Source organism: Hyla sarda, chromosome 4 (assembly GCF_029499605.1).
Source record: "Hyla sarda isolate aHylSar1 chromosome 4, aHylSar1.hap1, whole genome shotgun sequence".
Classification (NCBI taxonomy): Eukaryota; Metazoa; Chordata; class Amphibia; order Anura; family Hylidae; genus Hyla; species Hyla sarda.
In genome coordinates this window covers 240,433,421-240,450,735 of record NC_079192.1, presented here as the reverse complement: position 1 = coordinate 240,450,735, position 17,315 = coordinate 240,433,421, and the positions used below count along the sequence as shown (strand labels likewise).

General features: G+C 45.3%; 1 protein-coding gene across 10 annotated transcripts in view; it reads right to left on the bottom strand.

Annotated features, from left to right (window-relative positions):
- FAM3C (FAM3 metabolism regulating signaling molecule C) overlaps positions 1-17,315 on the bottom strand; it is a 58,571-nt gene that overhangs the window by 23,060 nt on the left and 18,196 nt on the right. The window lies entirely within an intron of this gene.

The following is a 17,315-nucleotide window of genomic DNA, read 5'->3' as shown; positions in this document are numbered from 1 at the left end:
ACTAAAATGTGTGTTTCCCCCCAAATTTCACATTTATGCAAGGGTTAATAGCAGAAAATACTCCCCAAAATTTGTAACCCCATCTCTTCTGAGTATGGAGGTACCCCATAAGTTGACCTGAAGTGCACTACGGGCGAACTACAATGCTCAGAAGAGAAGGAGTCATATTTGGCTTTTTGAGAGCAAATTTTGCTCGGGGGCATGTCGCATTTAGGAAGCCCCTATGGTGCCAGGACAGCAAAAAATACCCACATGGCATACCATTTTGGAAACTAGACCCCTTGAGGAACGTAACAAGGAATAAAGTGAGCCTTAATACCCCACAGGGGTTTCACGACTTTTGCATAAGTAAAAAAAAACATTTTTTTTTCACTAAAATGTGTGTTTCCCCCCCAAATTTCACATTTTTGCAAGGGTTAAAAGCAGAAAATACCCCCCAATATTTATAACCCATCTCTTCTGAGTATGGAGGTACCCCATAAGTTGACTTGAAGCGCACTATGGGTGAACTACAATGCTCAGAAGAGAAGGAGTCATATTTGGCTTTTTGAGAGCAAATTTTGCTCGGGGGGCATGTTGCATTTAGGAAGCCCCTGTGGTGCCAGGACAGCAAAATAACCCCCACATGGCATACCATTTTGGAAACGAGACCCCTTGAGGAACGTAACAAGGGGTACAGTGAGCATTTACCCCCCACTGGTGTCTGTCAGATCTTTGGAACAGTGGGCTGTACAAAATTTTTTATTTGCACAGCCCACTGTTCCAAAGATCTGTCAGACACCAGTGGGGTTTAAATTCTCACTGCACCCCCTCATTACATTCCGTGAGGGGTGTAGTTTCCGAAATGGGGTCACATGTGTTTTTTTTTGCGTTTGTCAAAACCGCTGTAACAATCAGCAACCCCTGTGCAAATCACCTCAAATGTACATGGTGCACTCTCCCTTCTGGGCCTTGTTGTGCGCCACCAGAGCACTTTGCGCCCACTTATGGGGTATCTCCGTAGTTGGGAAAAATTGCATTACAAATTTTGGGGGTCGTTTTTCCCTTTTACCTCTTGTCAAAATGAAAAGTATGGGGCAACACCAGCATGTTAGTGTAAAAAAATTTTTTTTTTTACACTAACATGCTGGTGTAGACCCCCAACTTCACCTTTTCATAAGGGGTGAAAGGAGAAAAAGCCCCCCAAAATTTGTAAGGCAATTTCTCCCGAGTACGGCAATACCCCATATGTGTCCCAAAACTGTTGCCTTGAAATACGACAGGGCTCCAAAGTGAGACTGCCATGCGCATTTGAGGCCTAAATTAGGGATTTGCATAGGGGTGGACATAGGGGTATTCTACGCCAGTGATTCCCAAACAGGGTGCCTCCAGCTGTTGCAAAACTCCCAGCATGCTTGGACAGTCAACGGCTGTCCGGCAATACTGGGAGTTGTTGTTTTGCAACAGCTGGAGGCTCCATTTTGGAAACAGTGGCGTACCAGACGCTTTCATTTTTATTGGGGAGGGGGGCTGTGTAGGGGTATGTGTATATGTAGTGTTTTTTACTTTTTATTTTATTTTGTGGTAGTGTAGTGTAGTGTTTTTAGGGTACAGTCACACGGGCGGGGGGTTACAGTGAGTTTGAGCTGCCGCGCAAAATTTGCTGCATCGCAAACTTGCAGACTGATCCTCACTGTAAGCCCCCTGCCCATGTGAGTGTACCCTGTACATTCACAGGGGGGGGCGGGGGAAACCTCTAGCTGTTGCAAAACCACAACTCCCAGCATGCACAGTCCACAGTGCATGCTGGTAGTTATAGTTTTACAACAGCTGGAGGCACACGGGTTGGGAAACATTGTCTGTTTCCTAACTCAGTGTGCCTCCAGATGTTGCAAAACCACAACTCCCAAACATTCTCAGGCATGCTGGGAGTAGTAGTTCGGCAACATCGTTCGAGCCAGATGTTGCCGAACTACAACTCCCAGCATGCTTGGAGTTGTAGTTTTGCAACATCTGGAGGACTACAGTTTGCAGAACACTAATACAGTGGTTCCCAATCTGTGCCCTTCCAGATGTTGCAAAACTACAACTCCCAGTATGCCAAAACTGTCCAGGCATGCTGGGAGTTGTAGTTCTGCAAAATCTGAAGGGCCAGATGTTACAGAACTACAACTCCCAGCATGCCTGGACAGTAAGGGCATGCTGAGGATGTGTAGTTTTGCAACATCGGGAAGGGCACAGTGGTCTCCAAACTGTGGACCTCCAGATGTTGCAAAACTGCAACTCCCAGCATGCCCAGATGCCAAGGGCTGTCTGGGCATGCTGGGAGTTGTAGTTTACAGGGTCCCATTACAGCAATGCATGTCGCTTTACGGCGACGTGCATTGCTGTAAAGAGCCTGACCGCGGCTGAAGATCAACTCACCTGTCGCCGCCGCTGTCTTCATCGCCGGGATCCGGGTCCTCAGGGACGAGGTAAGTACCGGGGCCAGTCCCAGCACTCCCCCGTCCCGTCCTCCGGTCTTCCTCCCGTCCTCTACGGACTTCAAGGGACCGGGCAGGGCGGGAGGAAGTAACCGCCCCCCCCCCCCCCCCCTGCGATTGGTCGGTTAACTAACCGACGGATCGCAGGGGATCGGAGGTGGCAGGCTTGCCACCTCGCTCCTATACATTAGCATGGTCTTGGCTGTCTGTGACAGCCGGGATCATGCGAAATTACCGGGCGGTCGGGTCCCAGAGACCCGATCAGCCCGGTATCGCCGTAGATCGCAAGGGCGATTTCCTACATGGCCCCCCTCGGCGTTTGCCCTGGATGCCTGCTGAAGGATTTCAGCAGGCATCCAGTTCCGATCTCTGCCCGGCGAGCAGCAGAGACCGGAAAACGCCATGACGTTGTGGAACGTCATTGGTCCTTAAAGCCCAGGGTGCCATGACGTTCCACAATGTCATTGGTCCTTAAGAGGTTAAGCAACCAAAATGTGAATGCCGAGTTGGGGTCTATTCACATGTATTCTGCACAGATTTGAAGCTGTGTTCAGCCATTCAGCATCAAATCTGCGCAGAATACTGTACGTGTGAATAGACCATTAAGCAGTGTTATATGGTAGTGCTTTAGTCCACTCTCCCTATAGGGAATACATGGGATTCTTGGCTGAGGAGGAGGCTGAGAGTAAGAGTGGTTGGCCTAAAGTTATTTAAGGTATATGGCCACTGTTAGGTGTCATAAACCTCCGTGTGTACATGTAAATAAAGTTGCTCTGAAGTAAGCTATCTAGAACAGTTCTTCTCAGAATGTGAGGTGCTTTTTTGTGGCTGCAACAATTTCTGATTTAGCAGCATAGCTGACTAGTTTCTTCTTATTCTAAAGTTATATTGAGCCCAGGGGACATATGAAAGATGAATGGAGTAACATATTTTTAGCTCGACAACAGACTTTTAAAGGCCAAGTTCTGGCTCATAAGGCCCCAGGAAAAAAATATATATATAGTGAGACGAGCTAATCTAGAAAAACAGGTTGCTATATGCAGCAAATGTAGATAAGATATGGACCTTCGCTACTAGAATGCTAAACACAGCAAAGAGAAGATTAAGACTTCTAGCTAAAACCACAGATCTATATACACTACATACTTGTGAATATTACAAGGAAAAATAAGACGTTGTCATCTATAGCTACCGATTATTCTACAGAGGTTGTGGAAAATAAAAAAGCATAAAACATCTGACAGCCAGTGCAACCCTCTTTTCCTGTCAAATAACTTAAGGAGATCCTGTATTACAATGCTTTTATTCCTCCAGATTTCATTTCAGATCAGGTCTTTAACCAGATGTCTTATGCAAATATGTGCAAGAAAAACATGCCAGTCATGTGACAAGCTTCACTGACCGATAAAAAGGCAGTGCAGTTTTGCTGTTGTGTAATGCACCGTCAGCAAATCCATCACTTACCAAAGACTATAATGCTATTTCCTATGAAATAAGATTTATTAAAGCATATGCTGGGAAAAAAATAAAAATAAAAATTATATATATTTGTGTTAGACCAGAATTCCTAACCAGCGTGCCTCCGGCTGTTGCGAAACTACAAGTACCAGCATGCCCAGACAGCCTTTCGCTGTCTGGGCATACTGAGAATTGTAGTTTTGCAACAGCTGGAGGCACCTTGCTTGGGAGGAGCGGTGGACGGAGCACTGTGAGGCAGTCCACAGACATACAGCTTCCAGCCATACACTGTATATGGCTGAAGGCTATATGTCTGTGGGTGAACTATACTGCCTGCCTAATGTAGGCGAACTATACTGCCTGCGTAAGTTGTTTTTTTTCTAAACTTAAAGGGGTTCTCCGGTGCTTACACATCTTATCCCCTATCCAAAGGATAGGGGATAAGATGCCTGATCGCGGGAGTCCCACAGCTGGGGACACCCGCGATCATGCACGCGGCCCCCCGTTTGTAATCAGTCCCCGTAGCATGTTCGCTCCGGGTCTGATTACGGGCGACTACAAGGTCGGCGGCGTGTGACGTCACGCTCCGCCCCTCAATGCAAGCCGACGGGAGGGGGCGTGCTAGCTATCACGCCCCCTCCCGTCGGCTTGCATTGAGGGGAGGAGCATGACGTCACACGGGGGTGGAGGCGTGACGTCACACGCCGCCGGCCCTGTAGTCGCCCGTAATCAGACCCGGAGAGAACACGCTCCGGGGACTGATTACAAACGGGGTGCCGCGTGCACGATTGCTGGTTTCCCCAGCTGCGGGACTCCCACGATCAGGCATCTTATCCCCTATCCTTTGGATAGGGGATACGATGTGTAAGCACCGGAGAACCCCTTTAAACCTCAGTATTCTGATTTAATTGCTGTGTTGGCACTTTGAGGGAAAAAAAGTTGGCGTGCATTACGGTTTGGGCACTCAGGCTCAAAAAGGTTCGCCACTGATATATCCATCATATAGCCAAACTAACGATCTTGGGGGTCAGCAGCAGAAGATGATCCACTAATACACAGTATGGTTCCTACAAAGTACATCTGCCTGGATCAGTGTTTCTGACAATTCCAGCAGAGTAACCCCAAGGTTGCCCCAGTCATTAGCAACTGTACCCTTTAAAAATAGTCTGACAACATGTTTCTAACAGGTTGAAATCTGTTTATACAAAAACCCTAATGTAAAGCAGGGGCCTTTAAAAAGGAGAATTTCCATCTCAACCAACACAGTTCAATCTTTTTGTAAATACATTCATTTAGCAAATTTGCTTCCTTCTGCTGGTATTCCTATTCTGTTCCTCCCTTTGTGGATAGCTTGTTGCCTGGGTTACAGACCACTGTTCCTTTAAAGAAAAGTTGGTCGGGCTGATAAATACACACACCCAGATTCTAGAGTGGAGCGGTGGTCTGTAACCCAGGCAACAAGCTGTCAACAATGGGAGGAACAGAACAGGTATATCAGAAGATGGTAGCAAATTTGCTAAATCTAATTTATTTGCAAAAATATTTAAACTATGTGCTCTACAAGTTGAACTAGTTGAGAAGGAAATAATCATTTAACCCCCTTAAAGACTGGGCTGAGTAGGTCTGTAGGTCACAATGACCAAGCCTGTTTTTTTTGTTTTTTTTTCCCCTTTTCCTTTTTTTTTTTTATTAAACCTGGGACTGTATTCGAGAACAACTCTGTTATATTTTTGCCAATCCAAATAATTCTGACACAAATTTTTAAAAATTCAGAGAAATTTGAAAAGTACATTTTGTTTTATGTGCTAAGAAAGGTTTGCAGAGGCGGAGAGGTGGCAGAACAGAAGAAAATCCCTTCCAAATTACACTATCAAACTAAACCCCTTAAAAAGGTATTCATAATTTCTAAGACACTTTTTGTACATAGCTTCCAAAATAAAAGGAAAATGCACCCCAACATTACGCTGTTTGGTTTGTCCTGTCTTACGAAATACTCTCTGCTTAGCTCATATTTTGTTGCTTGGCCCCATGGTGGGACCCCACCTTCTGGAACCCTTTGGCTTTAAGCATATCATTTTAGGCTGAATGAATTATAGGCATACAGAGGATTGAAGCTAGCAGAACAATGCTGTGCCTCCAGAAGTAACCCTAATTTGGAAACTACTTTGGGGGGTGTATTCTCCTAGGGCAATAGTAAGTACTTTGAAATTTGTAAACATTCCAGCCATATAATAAGGGCTCAAATTAGCTACCCCCCCCCCCCACACACACACAAATATATAGTTTGAGGGACATATTTTTTGTGCATAACTTCTGAGATAGAGAAAACCCACCCAGACAAGGCATTTTAAGCGGTTTGTTAGGAAATACCACATTTTAGGCCACAAGGTCTGACTCAGAAAGTAGGGAGCACCCTAAGGCTTTTAGCACATCATCATTATATGAATATCCCCACTCCATTCCAGAAAAGGACTGGACATGGTGGAAATATATCCCCTCGTCCCCACCCCCCCCCCCCCCCCAGAAGTGACCCCTATATGGATAACTAAACCCTATAAAAGTATTGACCTAGGGAAGTAGTGAGTATTTTGAGTCCTTGCTTAAGCTGCTTAGAGGAGCTGAACGGCAAGTCAAGTCAGGAAATCTGTCACAATCACAATTACAGTTTGTTCTAAGAACAAAATTATTGGTTGTAGATGTAGTTTTGTGCCAGAGAAAACGCATGCTCTAGATGTTGTCCAACTAGTTCCTAAAGTCTACACAACAGAGTGGCTTTTGTAGTAGCCCACCAATACGAACTTTCAAAAAGAAAAGAATAAAAAAAAATAAAAAATTAGTTAAGGAGTTACCACCAATGTTTAAAAGGTGTTATTCAACAAATAAATATTCATTTTCTCTGATCGGCAGGTTCATATATCTTATTGGTTAATTGGTAAATTGCCATAATACACTGTTAAAAAAAAATAAAGGGAACACCAAGATAACACATCCAGGATCTGAATGAATGAACTAATCGCATGAAAAACTTTCGTCTACCTGAGCCACTTGTGTGGGTTGTAGACTCCTTCTCATGCTACCACTAGAGTGAAAGCACTGCCAGCATTCAAAAGTGACCAAAACATCAGCCAGGAAGCATAGGAATTGAGAAGTGGTCTGTGTTCAGCAATAAAGTAGTGGTTCTGCAGGTGGTGGTTTCTTGCTAATTGTCCATAATTTCCACAACAGCATGTGAAATTGATTGTCAATAAGTGTTGCTTCCTGAGTGGACAGTGTGATTTCACAGAAGTGTGATTGACTTGGAGTTACATTGTGTTGTTTAAGTGCTCCCTTTATTTTATTGAGCAGTGTATATATTGCACATTTTTAACACAGCTGTGACTTTAGAGCAGAAAGTCACAGAGGAGAGATGGTGGTGTAAAAAAAAATGGTGTTCTGATGTTATTTATTGTGTTTGCACATGCTAGCTAAATGTATCAACCCCCCTGTGATAACCTCTTTTTTTCAGTTCATTACAGAAGATTAGGCAATAGTGGCAATGTTTAACCCCTTGCCGCAAATGGACGTTCATTAACGTCCATCTGAAGCTCCCAAGGTATGACGCGCGCTCAGCAGGCAACCAGGACCCACAGCTAATACCGGACATCGCCGATTAGGCTGATGTCCGGCATTAACCCTTTAGATGCGGCGATCAAACTTGATTGCCGCGTCTAAAACGAAAGTAAACATTGCCGGTAAACATAGCTCAGTGGTGCTGTTTGGGACCGTCGCAGTGGAAATGCGGCATCCCAAACAAATTGCAGGACGCAAGGAGGATCCCTACCTGCCTCCTTGTTGTCCGATCGCCGAATGACTGCTCCAGTGGCAATAACACTGATCAATGCCATGCTATTGCATGGCAGTGATGAGTGTAGGAAATCAGTGCGTGCAATGTTAGTCCCCTATGGGGAGTTTTTTTTTTTTTTTTTTTAAACCAGAACAATAATAGTAAAGCATGGGTATCATTTTAACCCTTTGCCGCAAATTGACGTTTATTAACGTCCATCTGCGTTTCCCGAGGTATGAGGCACGCTCAGCAGGTGAACGCGCATCATAGCCGGTGGGTCCCGGTTGCTATAGGCAACAAGGAGCCACGGCTAATGCTGGACATCAAGGATAGGGCTGATGTCCGGCATTAACCCTTTAGACGCGTTGAAATCACAGCATCTAAAATGAAGGTAAACATTGCCGGTTAGCTCAGTGGTGCTGTTCCAGACCGACGCGGTGAAATCGCGGCATCCCGAACAGCTTGCAGGACGCGAGGAGGATCCCTACCTGCCTCCTCACTGTCCGATCGCCAAATGACTGCTCCGTGCCTGAGATCCAGGCAGGAGCATTAGAGCGGTGATAACACTGATCAGTGTAGAAATCAGTGTGTGCAATGTTATAGTCCCCTATGGGAGCTATAACATTGCAAAAAAAAAAGTGAAACTAAAAAGTGTTAATAAATGTGATTTAACACCTTCCCTAATTAAAAAAAGTTTGAATCACCCCCCTTTTCCCATAAAAAAAAAAAAAAAAAAAAATCTATAAAAATAAAACATTTGTGGTATCACTGTGTGCGTAAATGTCCGAACTATAAAAAAAAACATCATTAAACCGCACGTCAATGGCGTTTACGTAAAAAAATTCAAAAGTCCAAAATAGCATATATTTTTGGTCACTTTTTATACCATAGTAGTCTAATAGACTTTGTATTATGCTGTAGAAATGACTGCCATCAGAGCCAAAAATATTATTCCTTTACTTTGTTAAGTACACATACATAAATCTAAATTGTGCCAATTCTCTGGAATGACTGAATCTTTTTTCAGCTACAGAGTTCTGCCTTTGACCACTATCAAATATCCCCTTATAGATCTCTGATGTTAAAGTGGGTGAGATTTCAGGACCCCCAGACAGGGGAACGCAGCATAATGCGGTCCCATGGCCAGCACCCATGCAGCATGTTCCTCCATCTGAAATCCAACCTGAGATGGGATCATTCACATACAGTATGAGAAGGTGGCCCAATGCTTCAACTCAGCTGTGTACCTGTAGCATAGGAACTGTGCATTTGCTGTCAGGTTCTTGCACTGAATACAGGTTATTGCTGGGGGTACCAGCAGCAGAAAACCATAACACCCTCAGAGGACCAATTAAAGAGAAAGATCATCCAAAGTAGGCTTGCAAAATATATAGCAATCTAATCACGATTAACGCAGATTGCGATATTTCAATTTGAGCCTTGTGAAAATTAAGCGGTTTACCCACTTCGGCAGCAGCGGTGGCAGGTCAGGATCATGCAGTGGCTTAGATTAGGTTAGCAGGGGCTCAGGCTAGGACAGTGGAGGCAGTGGTTAAGGCTAGGACAGCTTTAGCGGTGGCAGAAGATGAAAAGGGCACTTACCGCGCAGCGCTGCATACAGGAGTGTATAGGTCAGGTGGTGGAGCCACCTAGGGTCAGGGGGCAGAGCCACCACCACTCCCGAGTCCTGGGAAAGACAGGCTGCAGCTCAAGACTGTTATGGGTGAGATACAGCCCAGTGTAGCAGATGTGCTCCTGCTTACACAGTACTGTACATAACTATGGAAAAAGTTGTGAATGACTATATGAGGTACAGCTATGAAATGAGGGGAATGGCCATATAAATTTCATATAGCCATCCCTCCTGATACAGCAGCCCCCCCATATAACCCCACTCGTATAGTCGTTACTCCCTCATGTAGCCGTTCACCCCACCCCCATTTAGTCATTCCCCTCATTTCATACCATGAAATAAGGGGAATGTCTGTATGAACTGGGGATTGGACATGACATGGGGAAAATTTCACTGTTTATTATATCGCAATCTCATATACAGTCATGGCTGTAAATGTTGGCAACCCTGAAATTTTTCAAGAAAATGAAGTATTTCTCACAGAAGAGGACTGCAGTAACATGTGCTTTGCTTTACACATGTTTATTCCCTTTGTCTGTATTGGAACTAAAAACCAAAAAAGGGAGGGAAAAAAAAGCAAATTGGACATAATGTCACACCAAACTCCAAAAATGGTCTGGACAAAATTATTGGCACCCTTTCCTAATTGTGGAAAAATAAGATTGTTTCAAACATGTGATGCTCCTTTAAACTCACCTGGGGCAAGTAACAGGTGTGGACATTATAGAAACCACATCTGAAAGCAGATAAAAAAAGGAGAGAAGTTCACTTAGTCTTTGCATTGTGTGTCTGTGTGTGCCACACTAAGCATGGACAACAGAAAGAGAAGAGAACTGTCTGAGGACTTGTAACCTTGAGATTGTTGATATTTTTCCACAATTTTGGTTTTCCAGTCCATATCCAGAGATTTGCCTTTGTCCACAGTGCGCAACATTATCAAGAAGTTTGCAACCCATGGCACTGTAGCTAATCTCCCTAGGCGTGGATGGAAGACAAAAAGTGATGAAAGGTGTCAACGCAGGATAGTCCGGATGGTGGATAAGCAGCCCCAAACAAGTTCCAAAGATATTCAAGCTGTCCTGCAGGCTCAGGGAGCATCAGTGTCAGCCCGAACTATCCGTCGACATTTAAATGAAATGACCTAGAAGGACCCCACAGCGGACACAGACATAAAAAAAAAGCAAGACTACAATTTGCCAAAATGAACTTGAGTAAGCAAAAATCCTTCTGGGAAAAAGTCTTGTGGACAGATGAGAACAAGATAGAGCTTTTTGGTAAGGGACATCATTCTACGGAATGAGGCCTACAAAGAAAAGAACACAGTACCTACAGTGAGATATGGTGGAGGTTCAATGATGTCTTGGGGTTGTTTTGCTGCCTCTGCACTGGGTGACTTGAATGTGTGCAAGGCATCATGAATTCTGAGGATTACCATCGGATTTTGGGTCACACTGTACAACCCAGTGTCAGAAAGCTGGGTTTGCGTCCGAGATCTTGGGTCTTCCAGCAGGATAATGACCCCAAACATATGTCAAAAAGCACCCAGAAATGGATGGCAACAAAGCACTGGAGAGTTCTGAAGCGGCCAGCAATGAGTCCAGATCTAAATCCCATTGAACACCTGTGGAGTGATCTTAAAATTGCTGTTGGGAAAAGGTGCTCTTCCAATAAGAGAGACCTGGAGCAGTTTGTAAAGGAAGATTCCCTTACGTCCTAACCAGTAGCACAGATGGGGTATTCCACCCCCCGCGAACTGGTAGGACAGATGGAAGTTTTATTGAACCTAATTAAACAATCAGTAAAGACACACCCACAACCCCCTGTATAAGTAAGAGGGTCATCCTCTGCCTCATTGTGTTTTTTTCTGTCCTCCCGGACAGTGGGACAGATGGTGACCCCCTTACTCCTGTTATATGAGTAGGAGGGGTTTTTTTTTCTTACTTGCAAATTTGGGCATAGTTTGCGCCCATCTGCTTCTATTCCTCGGAGCCGCGACTCCAATCGCGGCCCCGGCCGGAAGTGCGTCAGCGGCGTCTGACATCACTTCCTGTTTCTCTCTTCGCTCCCGGCTCGTTTTTTTGCGCCGTTTTTGCTAATAATGCGGCGAAACCGAGCGAGGAGCCTCTTCCATAACCCTCTAACTAATAGGGTTCCTTTTTTTCCTGTTTTTCTCCTGTTTTTTTAAGACAGGATTTCTTTATCTGTAACTCCGCCTTGTGGGCGGAGTCTTGTTTTGGCGCCAGCCAGGAGGATATTTAAACTCCCCCTAGGCTGTCATTCAGCCTCCTAGAGCGCAGAGCTGTTGGTACTTCCACAGTCCTGTCTTTTTGAGTCTAGTAGTGCATCCTTGCGGATACTACTGTTTCCCTATCTCTCTATCTTACCTGGTCTCTTGCTGAGAACTTTGGGTATTTTAATTATATTTTAGCTAGCCGCAATTTTTTTCTTGCCGCTACATTATCTAATCCTCCTCTCATATTTACCTAGATATGTCGACCGAGGGCTCAGGGGATCGTGAAGGCTTGGCAAAAAGATCCGCCAAGCGCAAGCACCTCTCTTGCCATGACTGCAATACTCCCCTTGAGGATAATTATGAATTTTCTAGGTGCCCTCCTTGTAGGGCTAAGTCTCTACCTTCCCACCAGACTGAACCTACAGTCCAAGATATGTATGTGTGGGTCTCCTCTAACATGTCGGCTATGCAAGCCTCTATTGAGGAGCTGAAACACGTTGTCTCTCAGAAACGCGCCAGACCTTCTTCACCTCCCAGAATGGAGACGTCTGTGGATCAGGAGAGAGAAGATTCCAAGTCCTCCTCTTCGGATGAGGAGGTCACTGCATCCTATTTCTTTCCGCTGGAAAAGACCCAGCGTCTTCTGAGATCCATCCGGTCGGGGGACCAGGATGTTGATCCCGGGGAAGCCTCTACCTCCGCCTCTAAGGGACCTAGGGTCTTTAAAGCGGATGATACCCTTCTGTCCGTGCTTAGAACGGAATGGAAAAAAAACAGAAAAGGGTCCGGTCTTAACTAAAAGATTTAAGACCATGTTTCCTATACAGGAATCTCAGCTTTCCTCCTGGGGCCCTGTCCCTAAGGTTGACATGGCAGTTGCCAAACTGTCCAAGAGGACAGTGGTCCCTGCTGAGGATGGGTCTTCCTTGCAGGATCCAATGGATTGGAAGGCTGACTGTGCCATGAGGCGCTCCTACTCCACTGCGTCTGCATCAGTGGCGATAGCTTGCTCTGAGGTAGCAAACTTTTTGAAGACCCGTCTTTCTAACATCCAGTCGGATTTGGACCAGGGGGTTCCTAGAGATGAAATTCTTTCATCCTTCAAGACGTCCAATCTGGCCGTTGATTTTTTGTGCGATGCTTCCACCCAGCATCTTAAATTGGCCTCCAAGTCTATGGCCCTGGCTTCCGCTGGACGACGTCCTCTATGGTTAAAACCTTGGAAGGTTGACAACTCTTCCAAGAACACCTTATGTGCTATGCCTTACGAACCCGGCATTCTTTTCGGAGCTGAGCTGGACCGCATTATGGAGGGACTTTCTGACAAGAAAGGCAAGTCCCTTCCTTATTCCTCCTTTCGTGGTCGAGGGCGGCGTTCTGGGGGCGGATCAGCCCCCCAGCCTAAGTCTCAGCGAGACTGGGGTAATCAACGCCGGGGCGGAAAACGCTCCCGTGGCCCCAAAGACAACAGAAAGCTCTGACTGCGGGCTTCTACGAAGCTCTGGGTTCCTTGCCGAGGTGACCTTTCCATCCTGCCCCCCAGATTCCAGTTGGTGGTCGTCTTCACCACTTTTCAAGCGCCTGGTCCCTCCACATTCAGGATCCTTGGGTCCTGAGATTAATCTCGGATGGTTATTCGATAGACCTCGAATCAATTCCCCCATCCAATTATGTGGAGACAAAAGTTCTTTCACCAATCAAACAGGGGGCGCTAGAAACCTACATTCTGGAATACATCCAGAAGAATGCCTTAGAGGAAGTTCCTCTTGCAGAGCGGGGGTCAGGAATTTATTCTCCAGTCTTCCTAGTTCCCAAGGTAACAGGAGACTGGCGGATGATTATAGATCTGAGATATCTCAATCAGTATGTAAAGCACAAACGCTTTCGTATGGAAACTATTCAATCTGTGGTAAACCTCATCTCGCCAGGGGATTACCTGGCTACTCTGGATCTAAAGGATGCTTACCTTCATATTCCTATTCATCCGGTATCCAGAAAGTATCTAAGGATCGCAGTTCAGGTAGGGGGAGTTCTAAAACACCTCCAGTTTGTAGCCCTCCCGTTTGGAATTTCTTCGGCCCCACACACATTTATCAAAGTGGTGGTAGCGGTAGTTGCTCTAAGGCTCCAGGGGCTCAGCATCGTTCCCTACCTAGACGATTGGCTCCTCAGAGCTCCTTCTTCTGCGATCCTGTCCCAACATCTGCAACTAGCAGTATCCTTCCTTCACCAGTTAGGGTGGATAGTCAATTAGGCCAAATCCAATTTCCTCCCAACGACCTCAGTGAGGTTCCTCGGCTTCATAGTCGACTCAATCTCCATGACACTTTACCTCTCTCCCGAGAGGAAATCTCGGGTTCAGGAATCGGCCCTTTTTCTCTCTGTACCCCGGAGAGTTTCCATTCGCACTCTCATGCGGATGTTGGGACTTATGTCCGCTACCGTGGATGCGGTTCCTTGGGCTCTTTGGCATCTACGCCCTCTTCAATCAGAGGTGCTCGCCACTTGGAATCTCAGGCCCTCGGGCCTAAACAAGTGCCACTCCCTGTCTTATCGAGTCCGGTCCTCTCTCAGATGGTGGTCTCACCTCGAGGACGGCAAGTCAATGATCCAACCCCCTTGGATCATACTTACTACCGACGCGTCCCTTGTAGGTTGGGGAGCGCATCTCTTGGATCTGTTAGTGCGGGGATCTTGGTCTCCTCAGGAGAGAGGGTTAACCTCCAATCTCCTCGAGATTCGAGCCATCAGATTAGCACTCCTCCACTTTGCTTCTCTTCTTCAAGGGAAAGCAGTAAAGATCCAATCCGACAGCATGACGGCTGTATTGTACATCAACAAGCAGGGAGGCACTCGATCACAAAGCCTCCTCAGAGAGGTGGGTCTGATCTTGGATTGGGCAGAGAGGAACCTAACCCACCTGTCGGCAGTTCACATTCGGGGATCTCTCAATGTGATCGCCGACCGCCTGAGCAGAGGACTTTCAACTGGAGAATGGTCTCTCCATCCAGAGATATTCAAACAAATAATACTCAGGTGGGGTATGCCAGAAATATATCTTATGGCAACAAGGTTCAACACCAAAGTGGTGAGATTTTGTTCCCTGTACAGGGAAGACAACCCAGTAGCAATCGATGCTCTCTCAATCCCATGGAGGTTCAGGCTGGCCTACATCTTCCCTCCAATTTCCTTGATCCCAAGGGTATTGATGAAAATCAGGCAGGACCAAGCCTCTGTCATAGCCATAATTCCATTTTGGCCCAAGAGAGCTTGGTTTACCCAACTCTTGCAAATGAGTCGGGGACAATTCTGGAGGCTTCCCCCAGAGCAAGCACTAGTGTCGGGGGACACTCACAGCTGCTCAAATCTTCAAATGTTCAACCTGACAGCCTGGAGGTTGACCAGTCCCTTCCACATCTAGAAGGGCTTTCTAGTGCGGTCTTGAATACCCTCTCGCATTCCAGAGCGGAGTCCACTAACAGAGCCTATAAAAGAATTTGGACAACTTTTCAGTCTTGGTGCTCCAAGAAACAACTACCTGGACAGAATCCAGCTGTTGCCACAATCCTCAACTTTCTCCAGGAGGGATTAGACAAGAATCTATCTCCTTCCACACTCAGAGTTCAGGTATCAGCCATCTCTGCCTTTCTCAATAAACCATTGTCTCAAGACCCACTAGTCAAAATATTCTTGAGGGGATCCTCAAGGTTAAAACCTACAATTATACAACCTGTCCCAGCATGGGGCTTATCGATGGTGCTCAAGGGGTTAGCATCTCCCCCCTTTGAGCCCTTGGAGGAGGTGGACATGAAGTTTGTTACCATTAAAATAACTTTTTTACTGGCAATCACTTCAGCCAAAAGGATTGGGGAACTTCAAGCGCTCTCGGCCCTTGAACCATATACTAAATTTTTGCCGGATCGAGTGTTACTCAGATTCATGCCATCCTTTATACCTAAAGTTCCATCATTCCAAAATATAAATCAAGTTATATCCCTGCCAGTATTTTCTCCTCCTCCATCCTCCAATGAAGATAGGGCTCTTCATTGCCTAGATATCTCGAGATGTCTCCAGATCTATATAAGAAGATCTTTGGAGTTTCGGAAGGATGAAAATCTGCTAATTCTCTTTTCAAGACCCAAGAGAGGTCTTAAAGCTTCAAAGCCCTCCATCAGTAGATGGGTAAAAGATGCCATTCGTATTGCCATGGTATCCCAAGGTAAGGAGCCTCCTGAGTTTGTAAAAGCTCATTCCACCAGGTCTGTATCTACCTCCTTTGCGGAAAGGAGTCTTGTTCCCTTGGAACATATATGCAAAGCTGCTTTCTGGAGTTCACTCTCCACATTTATCACCCACTACAGACTTGACAGTAGATTGGCCGATTTTTCCTCATTTGGACGTACAGTATTATCTGCCGTCAGGCATGAGAGCCCTCCCTCATAGGGTTTCTGCTTGCCATTTCCCCATCTGTGCTACTGGTTAGGAAGTAAGGGAATCGTTAATTTCTAACGATAATTTGTTTTCCCTTAGTCCTAACAGTAGCACAACTTTCCCTCCCTATTTAAGTTATTTTCTTCTATTATTTGCCTTTAGTTCTTCTTGTTACTACACAATGAGGCAGAGGATGACCCTCTTACTTATACAGGGGGTTGTGGGTGTGTCTTTACTGATTGTTTAATTAGGTTCAATAAAACTTCCATCTGTCCTACCAGTTCGCGGGGGGTGGAATACCCCATCTGTGCTACTGTTAGGACTAAGGGAAAACAAATTATCGTTAGAAATTAACGAGTGGTCCAACATTCCGACTGAGAGGTATAAGAAGCTTATTGATGGTTATAGAAAGCAACTGATTTCAGTTATTTTTTCCAAAGGGTGTGCAACCAAATATTAATAAGGGTGCCAATAATTTTGTCCAGACCATTTTTGGAGTTTGCTTTGGCATTATATCCAATTTGCTTTTTTCCTCCTTTTCGGTTTAGTTCCAATATACACAAAGAGAATAAACATGTGTATAGCAAAACATGTGTTACTACAATCCTTTTCTGTGAGGAATACTTCATTTTCTTGAAAAATTTCAGGGGTGCCAACATTTATGGCCATGACTGTAGAAATCGCAATATTTATCTTCATGTTCGCAATCGCACATTTTCTCCAAATCATGCAGCCCTAATCAAAAATGATCAAGTCCTCTAAATAATGAAACCAAACAAGACAGCACCAGTTACTGGTCAAGGTTTCTTAGTTATACAAGGATTCTGAAGGTGGAGGCATTGTTTTCAATAAATACAAAGACACATTATCTAGGTAAAGCAGGAATATCCATTATTCGCTGTCTGGATTACAACAGGTAATTTACATTTTTATTCTTAGAAAATCTATTCTGTTTTCTGTTTCTATCCTACGATAACATGTCCATGTACCCAGGTTGTCCATGTTAAGCCTGACAGTCAGAACAAAGCTTCCTGGGTTTCTGCCATAGTCAGTGTTTTGATGCACAAAAAAACCCAAAATATTAATCATATTGCAGCACTGCATTACAGCCTGCTAACATTAGTTCCACATCTCTAATATCCCCCGTTCAATTAATTACCCATAGACCTGTAAGTTAACAGTAAAAACTGCCTAACGCTATTTTGCAGCCCCTGGGATGTCGAGAAAGCTGCTCCATTCATTGTTCAGGGGTGGTGAAGAAACCGCTGAACATGG